The 6,072-nt window shown below is 40.6% G+C and overlaps 1 protein-coding gene across 1 annotated transcript in view; it reads right to left on the bottom strand.

Moving 5' to 3' along the window:
* dgat1b (diacylglycerol O-acyltransferase 1b) overlaps positions 1-6,072 on the bottom strand; it is a 38,970-nt gene that overhangs the window by 2,488 nt on the left and 30,410 nt on the right. The window lies entirely within an intron of this gene.

Raw genomic sequence — 6,072 nt, 5'->3', positions numbered from 1 at the left:
ATAAAATACTAATATATATATATATATATATATATTAGTATTTTATTATTTCATTTTAATTTAATTTTTTTTTATGTCTTATTCAAGGTAATGTGGTGAGTGGTGGGGTGGTGCCCTTGCACCCTCTACTGACCAGCTGCCACTTGTCTTTCTCCTTTCTGTCTGATGGGAACAGAAGAAAACATGTTGAACAAAGACATTTCGTACTCTACAGCTTTCAGTTTCTGGTATTTGGACAAAAAATTTTATGTGGCTTCAAATTTTGAATGCAATTCAAATAAAGACTCATAGAAGAAACTGGACTTGTTTACCATTCAAAATAAAGAACACATTTTTAAGAATGTTTGTCAGTCCTGTAATGGTAATGTAAATGTCTTAACATGTGCTTGATGAAGGGAAAACAGCCACAATTTTTATGTGTACTTGTGCTTTAAGCACACCTTCACTCAGTGTAGTATAGTTTGTTAGTTTGGTAAGATTTGGTATATATTTTCTTCTTTGGCTTGACTAATTTTGTACAGTACAGTGTTGACAAAAACAGTGGATATAGATAGTAATTTCAAGACCACATTTTGCTGGTTACAGATAAAAACACAGCTAAAGGTTTAAAAGTTTTATTTTGAAAGGCACTGGAAGTATCAGCAGTTTTTCACAATAGTGTTCTGCATAGTGAACTAATTTGAATGAGTGAGATTTAGTAAAAACATAGTTTTCAATTTTACTGTACCTATTTTTAAGAATAGTGTTTCTTGCAAGCATTTTATTTATTTATTTTTTCTTGCAGGATTCTGGAGGTGGCAAAAAACAAAGAATGAGAGCAGATGAAATGACCTGAGGAGAGTGGACATATAAGGAACTGTATTTCCAAATGGGTGAGGAGAGCTGGCTTTCCCTTTGGATGTAGGAAGGAGGCTTAAACAGTTTTTTTGTTTTAATGAAGGCTCATTAGAGAATCGTTGTTTTCATCAGTGTGCCTCAGTTGTTACTTCAAACCAAATGCTCTGCTCCCCCATCCCCTACCTGCTCCCTTCCCCAAGGACATGGACCTGTATCAGAGCCCTACCAAGCCGACTGATAAACACTGCACCATCACTTATGAGGACTATGGCTGGGGGGGGGGGGGGGTGCTATATGGACAGTGCTCACAGACTACTTCCCCTCAAATTCACCACCTTTGTTGGCCTCCCTCATTGGCAACATCGGTGCAGCAACCTAGGTAAATGTAAAAGCGCCAATGGCTGCATTGTTCACTTTGGCGGCCTGTGCTGGGACCCCCACCCTCACCCATTCCACATGCATATTTCTTTGTCACCAGTATGTTGCTTTTTCTTGTGCTGAGTTTTTTAAATTTTTTTTATACCTACCCTTTCTTCGTTTTCCCTTTTTCTTATCGAAATGAAAAGGGCAGCGCTTCACACGAGGCTGCGGCCTCAGGCATCCCCGTCTACCCAGGTTTTCTTTGGACGGCTATACTGAAATGTAATTTCATTGTGCTTCTGTGCAATGACAATAAAGGTTGATTCTGAACCAGTCCGTCCATCCATCCATTTATCCGTTTTCTTTACCTGCTTCTCTTTTTGTGGGGTCATCAGTGCGTATGTCCAGCAGTCACTGTATGAGAAGTGGGTACACCCTGAAAATGTCACAAGTCCCATCACAGGGCCACCTGGAGACGAATGAGACAACCAATCACACTCTCACTCACACCTAGGGACAATTTAGAGTTGCCAATTAACCTGACGTGCATGTGTTAATCCATAACATGGATTATTGAACATGCATCGGGATTAACATGTATGTGTTTGGTCAGTGAGAGGAAACCAAAGCACTGTACTCAGGAAAAGAAAAACAAAACCTATGCATGGGGAAAACATGCAAGCTCCACCCAGAAAGATGCCAGGCCAGGATGCAATCCTGCGACCTACTTGCTGAAAGACAACATCTCTACCAACTATTGTTGGTAGATGTTTCTTCAAGCTATTTACAAACCGGATTCCAAAAAAGTTGGGACACTAAACAAATTGTGAATAAAAACTGAATGCAATGATGTGGAGATGGCAACTGGCAATATTTTATTTGCAATATAACATAGATGACAGATCAAAAGTTTAATCTGAGTAAATGTAACATTTTAAGGGAAAAATATGTTGATTCAATTCAAACCCCGGCCCAGGGGCCTTTCTGGGTGGAGTTTGCATGTTCTCTCCGTGCATGTGTGGGTTTTCTCCGGGTGCTCCGGTTTCCTCCCACAGACCAAAAACATGCATGTTAGGCTGATTGGTAACTCTAAATTGTCCCTAGGTGTGAATGAGAGAGTGAATAGTTGTTTGTCTCGTTTGTCTCTATGTGGCCCTGTGATGGACTTGCGACCCGTCCAGGGTGTACCGCGCCCCTAGCAACGTGATTGCTGGACATGGGCACCAGCGACCCCCGTGACCCAAAATGGAATAAGCGGGTAAAGATAATGGATGGATTGATGGATGTTGATTCAAAATTTCACAGTGTCAACAAATCCCAAAAAAGTTGGGACAAATAGCAATAAGTGGCTGGAAAAAGGAAATTGCACATATAACGAACAGCTGGAAGACCAATTAACACTAATTAGGTCAATTGACAACATGATTGGGTATAAAAAGTGCTTCTCAGAGTGTCAGTGTCTCTCAGAAGCCAAGATGGTAAGAGAATCATCAATTCCACCATCATTGCACAGAAAGGTAGTACAGTTATACCAGAATGGTGTTACCCAGCGTAAAATAGCAAAGACTTTTAAGTTATCATCATCAACCGTGCATAACATCATCAAAAGATTCAGAGAATCTGGAACAATCACTGTGCGTAAGGGTCAAGGCCGTAAAACTCTACTGGATGCTCGTGATCTCCGGGCCCTTAAATGTCACTGCACTTCAAACAGGAATGCCACTGTCAAGGAAATAACAGAATGGGCTCAGGAATACTTCCAGAAAGCATTGTCAGTGAACACAATCCACCGTGCCATCTGCCGTTGCCAGCTGAAACTCTACAGTGCAAAGAGGAAGCCATTTCTAAGACGTTTGCACTGGGCCAGGGGTCATTTAAAATGGAGTGTGGCAAAATGGAAGACTGTTCTGTGGTCAGATGAGTCACGATTTGAAGTTCTTTATGGAACACTGGGACGCCATGTCATCCGGACCAGAGAGGACAAGGATAGCCCAAGTTGTTATCAACGCTCTGTTCAGAAGCCTGCATCACTGATGGTATGGGGTTGCATGAGCTCTTGTGGCATGGGCAGCTTGCATGTCTGAAAAGGCACCATTAATGCAGAGAACTATGTTCAGGTTCTAGAACAACATATGCTCCCATCTAGACGTCATCTCTTTCAGGGAAGACCCTGCATTTTTCAACACGATAATGTCAGACCATATTCTGCAGCAATCACAATATCATGGCTACGTAGGAGAAGGATCCGGGTACTGAAATGGCCAGCCTGCAGTCCAGATCTTTCACCTATAAAGAACATTTGGCGCATCATAAAGAGGAAGGTGCGACAAAGAAGGCCCAAGACGATTGAACAGTTAGAGGCCTGTATTAGACATGAATGGGAGAGCATTCCTATTTCTAAACTTGAGAAACTGGTCTCCTCTGTCCCCAGACGTCTGTTAAGTGTTGTAAGAAGAAGGGGGGATGCCACATAGTGGTAAAAATGGACTTGTCCCAACTTTTTTGGGATTTGTTGACGCCATGAAATTTGGAAACAACAGATTTTTTTCCTTAAAATGATACATTCTCTCAGTTTAAACTTTTGATCTGTGATTTGTGTTCTATTCTGAATAAAATATTAGCTGTTGGCACCTCCACATCATTGCATTCAGTTTTTATTCACAATTTGTTTAGTGTCCCAACTTTTTTGGAATTCGGTTTGTAAAAAAAACCCACATTTTTTTCCCTAGTTTTTTCCCTAAAATGCACATTTGTGATTTCTTCTGGCTTTGCACCACCTTTATATTTTTAGTTCATCTGCCACTCAAACTGTGTTTGTGTCCTCCAACCATTTAAACTGTTATACTTCTTGATGTCGTACACAAATTGACATACCATTTAGAATGGGTAGGAAATGAACAACAAAGCAGACAAAGTCTAAAAATAATGCTTTGAAAGAATTTCATAAAGTTTGGAACTTTTAAGGATTACATAAAAATTTGGCTCCTTGGAAGAAAAATGGTGGACATTTACACAGTACTATATTTATTTACATTTTCAGTACTGCATATTTTTACTTTATTAATGCAGCAATTTGCACCAGTGTGAGGAGATTTTGCCTGTGTGTGCCAGCAGCCAGAGAATGCACACACTCAGGTACTGAATCTATGCATCAAGCAAACTGGCAGTGCTATTTGCTCCCAGATGGAAAGCAGTGTATCAGAAGTAACAGAGATGCGCAGTAAAAGGTAATAAATGTTTTTCTTTTCCTCTGGCTGGATAACTGCACTCTGTCATCATGCGGCTCAGGCCATGATTCCATTTCTTCAGCACTCTTGGCACAATAAAATATGGTAACTGAACTTAAGGCTGAAGCCTTACAGGTCCTTACTGTCACTTTTAAAACCTTTGTTATTCAACCTGACTGATGATAATGAAGGTAATCACCTCTGTCAGCACGCAGTATATCTTCAGTTACGTTCTGCTCCGCTTCGCTGTTCCCTGCAGCTGATCCAATCTTGTTCTGGCCATTACTCATTCATTCTTCCTTCCCACTCCGGCTGTGTAACACTTAGGCTCCCCACAAGGTCACATTCTTATTCTTTAAAAAAGCAGTACAATGAGATGACTTTTTAACTAATGCATGAATAATCATGGTTAACTACAAATAAGTTTTTTCATAGAAGATTCTAGAATTGCGCCATTCAAGGTGGCTGCATATTTTGTAACTCTGTTACATTCATTCTGAGATATTTCTTTTGAAAACTTAAATGTCTCTTTTTCTGGATGGAACTCACTTTTTTAAATGATAATTTCCTCTGGTATTGAATGCTGTGCAACTGGGAGGATTTTTTTTTTTTTTTTTTTACTGAAACCTTTTTACTTTTGGACATTTGTTATGATGCGCAACCATAACAAACAGATGTTTTTTAAAAACTGAGAGCAGCTGATTTCCATCTCAAAGTACAAATAATACCTCAACTACAGCCCCTAATCCCAAATGATTGAAAAGGAGGTGCCATGGATGAATTCCCATCTATCTGGCCATGGTGCTCGAGTGCTTGATCGCTGAGATCCTTGACCTGGCCAGAAGTGCGGCTCGTGACAACAAGAAGACCAGAATCATCCCCTGACACCTGTAGCTGTCTGTCTGCAACGATGAGGAGCTCAACAAGCCGCTGGGAGGAGTGAATAAACGGATCAACATCTGCAACCAGTTCCTTCAGATCTGCTGTAAGACAGACAAGAGATCCTCCCTGCCCACAACCATCAGTATCTGAAATGTTATATTTCTTGGCAACGTTAACGCACACTCCTTAGTGCTTCGAATAAACTGTCCAAAACATTTGAACTGAAAACACATTTCCTCCAACACAGAAAGAAACCCCAAGCTTGCAAGCTTCAGGGTTTGTTTGTCTTGTTAGACACGTGTCTGAGTGTGTCAGAACTGAATTTGTTTCAGGTTTTTACCTTCAGACGTCACATAAAAGAGCAAATATACTCTTCATTGCTTAAAGGAGGATTTCTTTATTTCTTTTTAGAGTGTTATCGCTCTATTTAACATTGTACGTTATCTGCACAATATGAAATGTATGTTTAATATAGTGTTAACAAACCAAAGAGTGCAGGTCTGCTGGATCATCTTTTGTCTGCTTCTGTTCCTACCTGTCTGCTGTCTTTTTGTGCAGCTGAAATCTGTCCATCTGTTTCCCTCTTCTTCTCTTTTCTCTGCCTGTCTGCCTGTTAGCGACAGCAGCTGTGCTGGAATGCTTCTAGCAGGAAACTCTCTGTCTTGACTGGCTGTCTTCTTCCTGACAGCAGAGAAGCTGAGAGCTGAAGAATCAGGAAACTGCTTTTATCTTGTCTGTCTCTTGCCGTTTTCTCCCATCACAACTC

Source organism: Nematolebias whitei, chromosome 5 (genome assembly GCF_014905685.2).
Source record: "Nematolebias whitei isolate Nwh7 chromosome 5, NemWhi1, whole genome shotgun sequence".
Taxonomy (NCBI): Eukaryota; Metazoa; Chordata; class Actinopteri; order Cyprinodontiformes; family Rivulidae; genus Nematolebias; species Nematolebias whitei.
This window is presented reverse-complemented; position numbering and strand designations above follow the sequence as displayed.